The sequence below is a fragment of the Wasmannia auropunctata genome, unplaced genomic scaffold (assembly GCF_000956235.1).
Source record: "Wasmannia auropunctata unplaced genomic scaffold, wasmannia.A_1.0 LD336078.1, whole genome shotgun sequence".
In the NCBI taxonomy this organism is placed as follows: Eukaryota; Metazoa; Arthropoda; class Insecta; order Hymenoptera; family Formicidae; genus Wasmannia; species Wasmannia auropunctata.
In genome coordinates this window covers 5,202,279-5,202,783 of record NW_012026812.1, presented here as the reverse complement: position 1 = coordinate 5,202,783, position 505 = coordinate 5,202,279, and the positions used below count along the sequence as shown (strand labels likewise).

Sequence of the window (505 nt, the reverse complement as noted above, 5' to 3'; positions counted from 1 at the left end):
TATGTCAAACAATATTTACAAATATAAAATGTGTTTGTTAAATCAATCTTTAAATCATTTACTAATCTTTGCCAACATACTCCTGACAAAGGCTTTCTAAATTTTGTTCCATCAACAATGTCTCTTCGAAAACATAATTTTTCACATGACAAACATACGAATTGTGGTATGTCCATAATTCGTTTAGTTAATGCAGTAAAAGCTGACGAATATTTTGACATTATTTCGTCCTCATTTAAATTTATATTGTTGTTATTTATACTACTAGGGGTGCGTTCCACTTAACGCTCACAACGCTCACGCTCGCAACGCCGCGATCATTCGTTCCACTAGCATGGATGTAGTAAGCAAGTGGAACGAATATTCTGAGTGTTCTGAGCATTCTAAACGTTAAATAATGGCGGAAAACATTGCAGCGTTTAGTACGTTGATATTGAGAGAAATTGAATCAGAAAGTGATTCAAGTGAATCTGATCAAGACTGGGAATTAGTTACAAAACAGAAA

The 505-nt window shown here is 33.9% G+C and overlaps 1 protein-coding gene across 1 annotated transcript in view; it reads left to right on the top strand.

Annotated features, from left to right (window-relative positions):
- Positions 1–505, top strand: part of LOC105449053 — an 8,406-nt gene that overhangs the window by 285 nt on the left and 7,616 nt on the right. The gene's annotated exons all lie outside the window — the stretch shown is intronic.